The following is a 15,036-nucleotide window of genomic DNA, read 5'->3' as shown; positions in this document are numbered from 1 at the left end:
ACTTAAAAAAAAGAATTATATGCTTTTTTAATATTCGACCTAATTTATTACTTCATCGTTAGGAGATATGACAGTATTTGATATTTTTCATTTTCAATTTTATGAAACAGTTCTAATAATCAACGACCATAATCTTTTTCGAAGGCTTTGTTTTTTTCCAATTTTGTAGTTTACCTAATCTTCTGATTTTTTTAAACTATATCGTTTTGCACGTTACAGTTATCTGTATCGAGATTTAAACAGCATAATAAGTTATTGTATTGAATACAATATGGGATTGTACGCCATTCCCACCTAAATTCTTTGTTATCATCCCCCGTTTTGTTTAAATTCTATTGTAGTGTATAGTATTGATCTAATTAGATTAGACTTAAGTGCCGAGGTTTAATAGACACCATCTTTAAAATGCTTTGGTAATTGGGGAAAAACCCTAAAATACGATTTTAATGCAAACGTACCTTTTTATATATCTACGTCAAAATGAATTTTTTTGTCACCTTCCGAGATTATAAAATCTTGAAGTTTGGAGTAACCACTTTCATGTTACTGGGTTTATTCTAGATGAAAGTTTCAGATTTCTATTTTAACTGATGATTTTCGTTCACAAACAAATTTATCCCACCTGTTTATTCTAGACAAATAATATTAAAATATTTTTTTTCTGATTCGCTACCTGATAGCTGTATTAACTAATGGAAACTTGCCTTGTTACTTCTTATATATTTCACAATACACTTTCAGCCATTTTCTGAAAGACTTATTCTTCCCATAGTTTTCTTGATTTATTCTTCCCATAGTTTTTTCTTTTTTTGGTAAGAGGTGTATCTTCAAAATGCAGTAAAGTTTGTCTATAACTGTCATGCCGGACCGAATGTCGCATTACTTTAAAAAAGTGCCCTCCTCAAGGTGGTAAATTAATTCTAAATTTTGTTTACTGAACAACAAGTGTATCTGGTGAATTTTTGGTTTTAGCTCCTACTTCAGTAAGACACTGACCCAAGCATGTAGTTAAGAAATTATTACACAAACAATGAAAACCACGGTGAGAATTGTGTTCGCATTCTTTTCTATGTCTATAAAGGAACACCCTGTGATTGTTGTCGTCCCGTAAGTGCTCTATGAGGTTTCAAATCCTCGTTATGGAACAATCAAGGCTCGAAATTAATTATGGTTGTTACTAAGAACTTGGGGCTTTACTTTCCTGTTCTAGCATTTTCATAGATCAACAGAGAACTTGACTGGCCAAGAGTTGCCAAAATTCTTCTTATGTATATATACACACACAAAGGTGTACTTAAATACTACACTTTCACTGATACACTCATTTATTCTTGAAAAGTAGTAAATCTATAGGAGGTATTTCTGCAACAACAAGGAAAGCTAAATATAATTGAATGCCGTTCGGATAGCACTTCCCTGATAACATTTTCTATTTTTAGAAACGCTTGGGATATTTTTAAATGGAGGATATTTAGTAAATATTATCCTACAAGCACGGTCCTACTATTAATCCTAACGTAAATGAATAATTACACTGATTTTTTAATTAAAAAATTCCAATTTAAATAAGATATTTTTTGTTTAATTTTATACAACAGTGCAGAGAATACGATAATGAAATACAACAACAAATCATGTCTTGATAAAAGCTGAATCTAAATCCGGTCATGTAATGAAATATTTGTGATTTTCACGTTCTCTATTAACTTGAAAAGTCATTCCATAAATCTGATTATTATAATCAAAGAGTATGATTTTAGATAACGCTGGTTACAATGGGTACGTGACAAGAGAACTTCAGTTTCAGAGAAGTCCACCAGAACGCCCCTTGATCAATATAGGCACTTCTTCCATCCTTCATTCTTGCAATCTTGTAGCCTCTGATTCCGTAAAAATATTAAAGTGTAGTTTCAACCACATAGATGCTCAATGCTTTGAAATAGTCTCCCACATAATAGTTATTGGTAAAATAAACTGGTTACTTTTAATTGGTTTATGGGGACAGTAATAGTTAAAAAGCATTAATGTACACCATTACGTTCCTCCCTCACAAATTAAAGTAAAATATATAATTTCTTTTGTATTAGAATTTTACTTTCCAATAAAACGTTGTGTTTAGGGTTTTTGAGTATTTATGTTGTTATTTAGTACTAAATCAGTTGATTGGGTGACAGGAAACGAATAAAAAGAATACGTAATGTCAAGATATGACTGCATAGGTACTATTATTTAGTACTAAATCAGTTGATTGGGTGACAGGAAACGAATAAAAAGAATACGTAATGTCAAGGTATGACTGCATAGGTACTGTTATTTAGTACTAAATCAGTTGATTGGGTGACAGGAAACGAATAAAAAGAATACGTAATGTCAAGGTATGACTGCATAGGTACTATTATTTAGTACTAAATCAGTTGATTGGGTGACAGGAAATGAATAAAAAGAATACGTAATGTCAAGGTATGACTGCATAGGTACTATTATTTAGTACTAAATCAGTTGATTGGGTGACAGGAAACGAATAAAAAGAATACGTAATGTCAAGGTATGACTGCATAGGTACTGTTATTTAGTACTAAATCAGTTGATTGGGTGACAGGAAACGAATAAAAAGAATACGTAATGTCAAGGTATGACTGCATAGGTATGTATACGGAATATACGCATTCTTAATTCTTAGACTTACGTGGTCAGTTCCATAATTAACAACGGGAACATGCGTCGAAACATTGCTAATATAATTCCTGAGCTATTTCGGCTTTTCTGTGGAGAGCCTTCTTTTGTCAACAAATGCCAAAAACCAAATCTGACTTGGTTTTGTTTGTTACAGACTGCTGTTGAAAGTTTAGGTTTAACATATGTCGACACAGTGCGCTGTGAAGTATTAGACGTCGTCAGTGTATACGTATAGCGGGTTGTCGAAATGTTAGTTACACAAAAGAATATTGGAAACTATAAGATTACAAAATATGATGCAATTTGAAACTAACCTGCTGCTGTGCTAATCAGACACGAAAATTTCAGTAACAGTTAATTTTGGATTGGCCATAATTTAATTGTGTGTTTCACTAAACAGCTAATTCCAACACTCAGGTTTACTAACAATCTGATAAGGATGATAAAATTACCTTCAAATAACCATAAAAACTATTTTTTTATCAATTCATTAACGAATCTTCAAGAAAAGTATACTATATATATATATATGTGTGTGTTTTTGAAGTCAGTAAAATATTTAATTTCTTCTCATTAATTAAAAAAATTATTGTCACATTTAAAGATATTATTGAAACACTAAAGATAATACTTGCTGATCTTGAAAGACTTTTCACCATAATATTTTAACACTAGAGGATATTTAATGCAGATTTCATGTAAAACGTTTCTTTATTGATACTTATAATAGAGCAGTGACAGTTTGAAAATTTTAAACAACAGTGTTTTCAGCACTGCGACTAAAAGACGCAACCAATAATTAAATTAACCTGATTGATTTTTTCTCTTATTACGCACAACTTTGTCCATTCAATCTTTGCTGTATCCAAAATCCTTTCTGTGCAAAAAATTTGAAACACGCTGTATATATTTTAGAGCCAATGAAGCGCTTAATATCCGCATAGGGACTCTACTCATGTACCAGTATTGAGGGATGAATTCCTTAAGGTTCTTAACTTGAGATATCTAGGGAATTTCTTATCTTAACGGGAACATAGCTCTTACAACTACCAGAGGAGTTTTTAATAACCTTAGTTTTCTGATTTGAATGACATGAGCTACAATATTATTTGGCATGTCAGTCCACTGTCAGCTCAGATCGATAAGAAAAGCTTTGGAAAATGACTAGTAGAGAGCTGGATGGGGGCACAGTTGGTGGTGCACCGTCTGTGATGGTGTATTGATTCACTGACCTAGATCAATTCAACTTCTCCTGTCGTACTATTTTCCACTCATCTAAAATTTAAAAAGCCCTCATTATTTATCAGTTGGGTTGAATATCCTATCCAGTACCTGCACAAAACCTAACTTTGGAACTTGCTTTATCAAGTAATACTTAACTGTATAATCCTCCCAAGTGAAATCTCTTATATCTCTACGATAAGATAAACCTATAGGAACAAATTCATTTTGAAGTGACAGGCCATAAAAATGAAGTGGCTTCACACATATGTTATATAAGCTTCACCATTATGCACGTAGTAACAGAGAGTGATGAATATATCTGCATGCACTGTTTACTGCATTGTAACACATGCTGCATGGAGCTCGTATTCACATTTTGTTTACAAATACTGTTACAAACAATTATGATTATTTTATCAATTATAGTAAATTATATTTTTTATAACACAAACTACTACTAACTTATGAAAAGTTTACCAAAATGATTAGAATTTATTTACGTCATAATGTCATATATTTTTAAATGTTAAGAAGATTTAATATTATTTAACAAAGAATAGTTATATCGTATTATATATCTTATTCATCAGTTACTCACTCAACCATTAAGTACTGAACATGTATACAGGGTGATTCATGAAGTTCTCACCCCCACTTCTACAGCACATTGTAACTAGTAAAAAATAATGAAAAAATGTTATATAAACATAGGTCCGAAAACGCTTCGTTAGCGAGAGTTACAGCTAGCGAAAGATTTCGCCTGAATTCCTGGGTAAAGAGTAAAATAAAGCCATACTGAACTTTTGGAAAGGTTAATTAAGTAAGAAATATCGTGGATTCTTATGTATTTTTTACCTGATAAAGCTAATAAAATAGGTTTCAGAACTGTACCTGTATTATTTTTTGAGGGATTCAGGGTTAAATGCAAAAAATTGGGGTACGAAACAATGTTTTTTTTTAAGTTTGATGTACAATAACTTTGTTAAATTGGTAATAAATACATAAAATCAACAAACATTAATTGTAGAGATATTTAATTCTAAAAAATTGATATAATCAAAGTCTAAAATAAAACAGAAATAAGCACCAAAAAATCGATTTTATTCTGTATAATACATTACTAGTTTTAAGCAAAATTAATCAGGTTGGGCCAACCGTGCGCACCTTTTTATAATAGATGTTCGAAAATGAGGCCATCATTATCAATACATTTTGCAGCACGTTTGGTGTATTGCTTTTGTTGCATTTCTTAATTTTTCAGGACTTCCCTGTATCTGCACAGCCGAATCCATAATACGGGCAATTAATTCATCACGAGAATTCACTTTTGTCTTGTATACAATGTCTTTCATCCATCCCCAGATGCAAATAATCCAATGGAGATAGATCTGGTGATCTTGGTGGCCAAGGGTGAGGCCCTCCACGACCAATCCAGTGTCCAGGAAATTGATGATTTAAGTAAGCAGAAACGGCACGTGAAAAGTGGGGAGGTGCTCCGTCATGCTGGAAGTACAAATTTTGTCTGAGATGTAAAGGAACATTCTCTAACAGCTGCGGCAACTCTTCTTGAAGGAAATGCAAATAGAACTCAGCATTTAGGCGTCCCAGGTAATATGAAAGGTCCAATCAGCCGATTGTACAAAAGGCCACACCAGACATTGACGCTAAATTGGTGTTGATAGTTCTGTTCCACTACCTCATGTGGATTTTCTTCTGCCCATGAGTGTTCATTGTGCAAGTATATTGACACCATCCTGAGTGAATTGTGCCTCATCCGTAAACAAAAATACGCTTGTAGAGTTGATTATTAATATTCAAAAAGTTGCAAAAACTCCAAGCGAAGCGGACCATCCTCTAGCTGTAGATGTTGAACCTTTTGTTTATGAAACGGATAAAATTTGTTTCGATTAAGTGACCTCCACACCGTTGACTGCGAAACTCCTATCTGCCTAGAAATACGTTCGTGTACTTACACCTGGACTGCATGAACAGCATTAATAACAATATCATCATCAAGTTGGACAGCTCGTTCATAATTGGTTCTAGTACTTGGTAGAATCATGTTTCCCGAAGAGTACGAAAAGTTCCTGAAAATTTGTTTTGGTATCTGGAATCCTCCTATTAGGGTAAACGTAGTTTCATATTCTTCTACAGCAGCTCTAGCATTACCATTACAGTACAGTAACCCAAAATAAAAACCATATCAGAGTATTCCTCTGATGTAAATAAGTAAGGCATCTTTTCGCTGAATAAACAATCGAATTATAACTCACAGAAAAATTGCATTTAATAACACAATTCACAGAACCCGATCTCCTGCTGTAGCTTGCAAAACACCACTAATACACAGTTTCTAACGTAACAGTACAGAATACCATTGTTGATCAGCTGTTATTCGTGCGTTCCCAACTTAGAAATTAATAAAACAAAAAACTGCATTTCGATGATTAGTAAACAATAATGGGGAAAATGTTTGCTTCATTTATTTTTGAACATTTGATATAAATTTTTATTAAAAAAAAATACAAACGTAATAAAACATGATATTTTTTATTTACAAACAAATTTATTTAACAGTTTAATCTTGTTTTCTCAATTTATCTCATCATTAAGGAACAAACATTTTGTTTTTTGTTTTATTTTAATTAAATACTGTACGGTATTTCTTTACAGCTAGTAATGTATTATACTGAATAAAATCGATTTTTTTAGTACTTATTTCTGTTTTATTTTAGACTTTGATTTTATCAATTTTCTCAGAAATTAAATTCTCTACAATTAATGTTTGTTGATTTTATGTATTTATTACCAATTTAACAAAGTTATTGCACATCAAACTTAAAAAAAAACATTGTTTCGTGCCCCAATTTTTTGCATTTAACCCTGAATCCCTCAAAAACTACTACAGGTACAGTTCTGAAACCTATTTTATTAGCTTTATCAGGTAAAAATACATAAGAATCCACGATATTTTCTTACTTAACTAACCTTTCCAAAAGTTCAGTATGGCTTTATTTTACTCTTTACCCAGGAATTCAGGCGAAATCTTTCACTAGCTGTAACTCGCTAACGAAGCGTTTTCGGACCTATGTTTATATAACATTTTTTTATTATTTTTACTAGTACAATGTGCTGTAGAAGTGGGGGGAGAACTTCATGAATCATCCTGTATATATTAGCTGTCCAATTCTCAACAACATCTCATTCTCGACTTCATCACGTATCCCAACAAAACCGAGCTCTCATCTACACTGCTTAATACTCCTTTTAAGTTGACTTGGCATACAAATGAAGTGGCTTCACACATGTGTTACATAATCTGCACCAATACTCACGTAGTAACAGAGAGTGATGAATATATCTGCATACAATGTGTACTGCGTTGTAACACATGTTGCATGTTGTTCATATTTGCATTATGGTTACAAATACTGTTACAAACCCTTGATAATTATTACGTAAATTATTACATAATCTTATTACTTAATGCATTATCTTATTTATAACATAAACTAATACGAGTAAATTATGAACGTGGTTAGAATTTATGGATAGGTAATAGTGTTATATATTTTTTATTATTAAAAAGATTTATGACGTTTTTATAAAATTTAAAGTTATAAAAGATTATTTGTTCAAAAACGCATTGGCCTTTTTCAAATAACAAAAGAATAATTTATTATATCTTCTTATTCATCATTTATTCAACCTTTAAATAATGTACATGTAGATATTACCTTCTCAACAACACCAGATTTTCCACTTCATTACATATATAAAAAAACCGAACTATGATAATCACTGTTTACTAACAAAACTGTCTATTCCACTAATATATTCTCATCAAATGTTATTAAACTCAACTTGCCTGTTACATTCAAATCTGTCCAACAACTTCTCAGGGCCTATTCAACGCTTATTCCTACTGTGGATATATATATATATATATATATATATATATATATATATATATATATATGTAATTTATTTCAATAAACATTGAATCGCAAAAAGTACTTGCTCCGCCGGGACTCGAACCCGGATCTCTCACTTGCCGGGTGAATGTGCTACCATTACACACACAGAGCCCTCACTTTTTACGATTCAATTATTTTGTATTTGGCCGTTTCTTTCACATATGTGTTTAAATAACCAAACTAACATATGATCGGAAGACCAAATACCTGTCAAATGACTTCTATTTACATTCATTAAATTTGTATAAATGGCCGAATTTAATTTATTTCAATAAACATTGAATCGTAAAAAGTACTTGCTCCGCCGGGACTCGAACCCGGATCTCTCACTTGCCGGGTGAATGCTACCATTTAAATTAAATTCGGCTATTGCCATTTATACAAATTTAATGAATGTATATATATATATATATATATATATATATATATATATACATATGTGTGTGTGTGTGTGTGTGTGTGTGTGTGTGTGTTGTAATCATCTTTAGTATATACTACTCTTTGTATTCTCTTTAGTTACTCTTTAGTATATACTACAGAATACCCTTTCCTAATTGTGTAATGGCATACATGACTATTTATGTATCTGAAATTTTTACTTTAACAATCTGGAAAATGATATAATCCGAATTTCTTGGACTATTACTTTATTCCACATAATTTACCACAAAAGGGGGATGAAATTTGTAGATTTGATTTAGACGCTTCCTTTGTGATATCATGCCTTCAAAATTGATTGACGTGTAAGGAAAGCATGTCTCGCTGTCTTAAAAATAATTTATAGTTACGTAAAATATATTTTTGGAATTTAAAACGTTTATTAAATGTTCCGATTTACTACGTTACGATGTTTCGAGAATGAACTTACCAATTTTTTAAATTCCAATTCCAACATGAAGATTAAAAAAAGGATTTTCGGTGACAAAACAGGCCGCCAAATAGGATTACTGGCCAACTGAGTGTTTTGCAAATTCCGCCATAATGCTAATGATATTCAGTTTCTGACGGAGCCATTTTTGTCGACTTGAAGCTGGCGAGATGGTATTGCCGAGTAATCGGTAATCGATGAGTTTCCAATACCGTTTTCAAAATATTAGTTCCACCTTACTAATCAAGCTAGTTCATCGATGAAATTTGGTTGCTGACGAAGTAATTTTGTACTGGCTTGATGCTGGCAGAGGGTGCTGCCAGGACAATGTTCCCAATGACATCTTCAGAGTGATGTAACAATCAACCTCTTTAGCCAAATTCAGCACTTTCTTAATGCTAGGACATCAATTAAATTTGGTTACTTGTCAAAGTGATAAATTTAGGGTAAATACTACCACTAACGAGAAAATGATTTCTTGGCAAAGATAGTGTAGTTTGTTTTATAATTTATTTTATTTTCAAAAGGGAAGATGTTACTGGTAAACAACTGAATGTTTTTGGTTTGAGTGGGGAAAAACCAAAATGCTAAAAAGAAAGTGCTTTGGCAATCTAAACTGAAATATGAAATAATCAGTTTGACATATATATATATATATATATATATATATTTCACGGTCATTAATTCAAAATATCAATTATGGCTGAGGGATTGTAGATCACTTTGTGGCTATAAAAATCCCGACAACTTTTGTGAGCTTCTTCACTTGTACGCCTAATAGAGGCACATTTTTGGTGAGGAGGTGATCTACAAAGAGTTACTCACAAGAGTGTTACAAGTTACTACACGCCACAACACGACATTGCACTCTGCGAGGTTTTGTTTTCAACTAACTTGAACTATTTTGTAGAAGAAGTTTATGATAACATTTTGTAAAATTTGTAAAGTGGGAATGTTTTGTTACCCTCAAGTTTATTTTTGGAACTTTATAACTCTGTGCTTTGTTTCGGTTGGTTCGTTGGTATTTTTAAAATTTAATATACAGCCATTTATTCCAATTAGAATGAGACTGCAAACAGTGTGGAAAAATAAGTGTTGATAGAATCTGAATTTAGTATTACATTAATAACTAGTGCAATTACTGATGCAATCTGGTATAAAAAAGCCCTTGACATTCGTCGCGTGATAATTATTTTTATTAAAGTTCAGGAAATATATCAGTGGACATTATCTATAGTTTATTTTTTTATCATTCAAATCCATTATTGTTGTTTTTATATAGATGTGCATAAACCACTCATAGACGGATTACAAGATAGAATAATAAATTTGCACAATTTCTTACCATTTAAAAGGTATACATTTTTCAATATATGGAAATTTTATTAATATTTTATAAGTAAGGCACCGAATATTTACAGATGAAACAAATTTATTTACTACTAAGTTCACAAGATTTGTAAGGATGTACTTTTAATCTTAATCCTGAAGCACGTTAGCTTTTTAAGACGATTTAGTTTACTTCTTGTCAGTTTATTTATTATATAATATTGGTTTTTGTGAAATTGTTATTCTTAATTTTAAAGTTGGACCAATATTTTGTTTATAATTATATTCTGATTTTACATAATTAATTTCAATTGTTTATGTCACTTAAACCTCTAAAGTCAGATGCCATACAAATGTAATATTCACAGGAATACTATTTTTTATTTTGGTGTATAAAACACAATAACGAATGGGATACAAAGGATAATTGTACTAAGACATATTGCGTATATACTCAAATATAAGTATACTATCTATAAAATAGAATGCATTTACATCCCACCGATCTATTACGGAACTAAATATCATTCTACCTATCTAAAGCAATCTAGGTTTGTCAATAAGAAAGTCTGCTATCAAGGTACCTAGACCAACATATTTTCTTATTTATTCTCACTATCCCTATTACTTATGCCTTCTGCTCAATTTTGCTTAGAAATGGGGCTTTTATTATTGCTAAATACACCATCATTAGAATAAAAATTAATAAAACTATAAGCACATCTATTTGCAATAGTAAATATTTTGCTGAAATATCTGGTTCATAGTCAAGGACATGTTAGGATTTGTCATGTTAAGAATTGTATTTAGTTACTGATAAATTCAGATAAGCTTAATGTGAACACTTTTTTAAACTATCTCATTAGAACAGATGTGTGTGTGTGTGTTTAATTTGATTGTTACCTAATTATAAGTTATCTGTCACATCGCCTTAACAAGTTAAATCTTCTTCGCGCAGAACCTCGTATTAACGTGGACAGTTATAAATAATCTGAAAAACTTTCAGACTAGATTGAATTTCAAAGAATAAATCTTATGAAGGATTGATTCCATCTATTTCCCTACAGGATAGATGATTGCATTCAAAGCTAATTCGATATAAATATGTTCTCATAAATAAATATATGTACCAATAATTTTTTTCAATTCAAGTTACAGTTTGTATTATCCGCACGCAAAAAAATAAGATATTCCTTTATGATAGTAGAGAGTAATTTTATTTTAAAATAAGTATATAGGAAAAAGGAAAAGTTAAAATTGTACATATTGGAAATGTGGTCGCGTTCTGTTCGTAAATAAAAAAAAAGTTATCTAAAAGATGAAGTTTATGTTCAATAATTATATACATTATAATTATCTTTCCTCATAGTACAGCTTGATAAAATATTTATTTATGAGATGTATGAAATAAAATAATTTTCTAAAACAATGAATGCAGCATAATACATTACGTTTGTAATATAAAAGAGTATTTTCTCCCCACTACTTCAGAATCGTTCATTGATTTTACTTCAACATAACGTAACAGACCTTGAGTACCTGACAGTATCACTCTCCTCCCCCCCCCCCCAAACTGCCCATTCAATTCTCATCCCCCACCGTTGAAGTTACACATCAGGTCTTATACTACACGATTGGCCCATTACAACTTAGGCTTTTACCCAAACTTCGATAATATAGTTAATACGCCACCTTCCTTAAGACCTTTTAGAAAGTTTGTAAAGGTCATCAGCACTTTTACTCTGATGTTTGAATTATATCGTAATACTTTTCCTTAAAAAAAAGAAAACAACTATGACAGTTTATTCTTTAGCCAATTTAAAAAGCTACAAAATAGAAAAAAATTCATTCAATTTATATAAAATTTAAGGGCGGTTCAGAACGAAATGTAAAGCACTGAAAACATGTACAAATAGGCATTAGCGGTTTTGGGTGGGTCTAAAACGGTAATTAGTTAGAAAAATAAAAAATGTACAATGGTAAAAAAAAACTTGAGAAATTCTGTGTTTGACTTATGTTTTCCATTTAAAGGCATATTCATCCAAATTTATTTCTAATTCAACCTTAAACTTGGAAATAACTTAGACAAGTAATAATACAAACAGCTACTGATTTTTAAGAGTAGTATGCGCATGGTAATCATCTTCTATTTGCTATGCTTTAAATGACGTATTAAGTGATCATAAAGCAGTAAAAAGTCAACGTTGTCTGGTTGGGTTGCATCTCGTCGCTGGTAGTAACTTTCTACAATTATAAAGTAACTACCATTTTGAACGTGTCATAATGCGCAAGGATTAACTATGCTTTAAATGCCCTATTAAGTTCTCATTAAGCAGTAAAACATCATCGATGGCTGTTTTGGGTTGCATTTAGCCGTGTTGGGTAGTAACTTTCTAGCTATAAGCACTCTTAGCTGTTGCATTTCAAACACAAGATATACATCACATACAGTTATGAGTTATTACACTAGTTGATGTAAGATATGCAGAAAATGTCCATGATATCAACGATCTATTCTCGTCACCCGCTAGACTATAGAGTGATGACCGTAACTGTAAAGTGCAGGGAATCGTGCAACACGCTACACTGGAATTTAAGTTGACCAAATCACGCCACTCTAACGTTATCTAGAGGCGAGCTGTTATCTGTGTACTTCATGTTGCAAAACGCGCCCTTCAAAATTATCAACCAAAATAAAATGAATGGCTCAGTTGCAGGCGAGCAGTACTGAATAAGTAGCCTACTCTAAGCCAGAGAAGACGAAAACTTCAAAGTCTGTAAAGATCGAAACAAAAACTGCTCGAATGATGACCTGAGAATAAAGGGAAGAATTCAGCTATGCTTCAGTCCTCCATACTTAGGAGATACCCATACATCGTGAAGAGCCAAATAACGCATCTTGTATAGAAACTTTATTATCTTCATATATAATAAATGCTTGCGAGAAAAGGGGCTGCCTCTATATTTTTTCATCATCAATTATGGACACGATCAAACTACTGTGTTTATGAATGGAAAGTCACATTTTATTAGGATGAATGGTGAGTGGATCAGTCAGGATTGGTTGAGTAAAGTGATGAATGGAACAGCCAAATGTGGATGCGGAGAAATGGCGAGTGATACAGGTAGGTTCGGTTAGGGGTAGTGGTAAATTGGCCGCCAATACTGGAACAAACGGGACATCCAATAGGTGATAAATGAGAAATTCAGGTTGGGATAAATAATTTAGAATATAAAAATTTAGTGATGAACGTTGGTACACATAACCTAAGGTTTAGTTGGAATAAACTTCGCATGGATTAGCCAGCGTTATTGGAGTTAAAAATGAATGAACCACCACAACTCGTAATGGAGTGGCGCAGTGTAGCGGGTACAGCGGGATAACCGAATTAAGCAACGTCGAGCGTGGCTGTTGCTTGGATGGGTGATCGAAGCAATCCTGTCCTTACAAGCAGCCCATCTGCGCCGCCTTTGCGTTGGTGATGGTTCGGAAGTCACCTTTAGGTCGTTGGTCTCCAGGTTAAGTGTTAGAGAAGACTTATTAGCTCTAACTTCGCCTGGTAAAAAAGACATCCTTAGCTTTTCTTTTCCGTTTACGTTGTAAGTTAAGTTAGTTAAGTTTAAGAATGAATTCGATACCAAGTATAAACAGGGCTTTTTGGTTAACAAGGCAACGGTCTCTTAGACTAGGAGTAACGGTATATGCAGTTTGTTGATGACGTAAGAGACGAATGAGTGATATATGGGTAAGCCAAGAAGGTGTGTTTAGTTTGGAAATTCGATGGGATATGGTGAACATCAAGATTTATATTGGGGTAGGTTTTGTTTGGGCAGTTTTGTGAAAGGCCAAATGGCTCAGGTGTACCTGGGAAAAACACACAACAGGATTATTTAGGATTTGTAGTGAATGGGACATCAGCTTATTTTGATATATGCGTTGAAGAGACAACGATGCTTTGTATAGAGGTAGTAATATTATTGAAATAGACTGTAAATAAGAAATTAAGTTTGTACGCAGCAGTAGTTAAGCAGGATGAGTAGTACTTTAGTAGTCGGAATGGAACTTCGGATTACGATAAACGCTAAGTAGGACAATCGTGCTTGTTGGAGTAAGAGGCGAAAGAAAAACCCGGGTTATAATCGGTAAAGGTAAATTGAATAGCAGGTTTAGTTTGGCGTGCAGTTGGATGCGACAGCTAAGTGTATTCGTTATGAACGGTGAATAAAACAGCAAGTTTTCATGGTAGTAGTAGTGAGCGGAATGTCTTCTGTAGATAAAACAAGCTTTGAAGGAATAGGTAGCTTCTGCAACATAAAAAGTTTGAGCCATTCTTGAAAAACGTTTTTGGGATTAGCATTAAATTTGACGGCTTGGCTTTATTAGGGTCAGTGCCAAAATTCATTAGAAAAACGTTAAAAAGAAAAGTTTTCAGTACAGCTTTGAGGCAAGTTGTGATTAGTGTCCTAAGTTTGTTATATTACGTAAAATAGAACAACGTTTTAATAAAGGAATATGGTGATAGGTTATGTTGGGGCAGGTAAACCTGTGACTTATATTAAAACATATATAATGATTGAAAAAATAAATTATTGTTTAAACCCATTTGTAAATAGGTGTGTTACTTTTTCAATCACTCGAGTAAAGGTCAGAAACCATTTCACATCGTAATGCAATCAACTATAATATCTGAGGAGTGAGATTTTAGATCTCTCTACTGAAATGACTCGACGCACTCAAGATAGGGTCTTAAGAAGATGAACAATGCCATCGCATCACTTCTACCTCCCCGAGGGTTTGTTCCTCATTGCCTTTGTTATTGAAGTAAAGTCTTCCACTCTGTTCAACAACTTTGTTGCGTATTTCTTCCAAGAGTTTCTTATACACCATGTTCGGTACTGTTGCTTTTTTTGTAAATAAATAATTAGTCTTATTATCCGACAGAGCCTTGTTGAAATCTTCTA

The 15,036-nt window shown here is 32.6% G+C and overlaps 1 protein-coding gene across 3 annotated transcripts in view; it reads left to right on the top strand.

The window, feature by feature from the left end:
- The window catches only part of LOC124359955, a 222,149-nt gene that overhangs the window by 141,217 nt on the left and 65,896 nt on the right, over positions 1-15,036 (top strand). The gene's annotated exons all lie outside the window — the stretch shown is intronic.

This window comes from Homalodisca vitripennis, chromosome 4, assembly GCF_021130785.1.
Source record: "Homalodisca vitripennis isolate AUS2020 chromosome 4, UT_GWSS_2.1, whole genome shotgun sequence".
NCBI lineage: Eukaryota > Metazoa > Arthropoda > Insecta > Hemiptera > Cicadellidae > Homalodisca > Homalodisca vitripennis.
The sequence above is the reverse complement of the archived record's forward strand: the minus strand, read 5'-3'. Positions and strand labels throughout refer to the sequence as shown.